This window comes from Mastomys coucha, unplaced genomic scaffold (genome assembly GCF_008632895.1).
Source record: "Mastomys coucha isolate ucsf_1 unplaced genomic scaffold, UCSF_Mcou_1 pScaffold5, whole genome shotgun sequence".
Lineage (NCBI taxonomy): Eukaryota > Metazoa > Chordata > Mammalia > Rodentia > Muridae > Mastomys > Mastomys coucha.
In genome coordinates this window covers 48,491,435-48,491,683 of record NW_022196911.1, presented here as the reverse complement: position 1 = coordinate 48,491,683, position 249 = coordinate 48,491,435, and positions in this window count along the sequence as shown.

The window sequence follows — 249 nt, the reverse complement described above, 5'->3', positions numbered from 1 at the left end:
GGGCTGAGCCCAGATGTCCTCAAGCATTCTCTACATTATTTTTTAAGATGTATTTACTTCATCATTTGTGTATTGGTCCTTTGTCTACATGAACATATGTGCACTATATGCACGGCTATTGCCTATCAGAGTCAGAAGAGAGACTAGACCCCCTGGACCTGTAGTTTTAGGTTGCTGAGAGCACCATGTGGGTGGTGGGGACCAAACCCGAAGGCTCTGGAAGAGCAGCACATGCTCTAAGCACTGAGT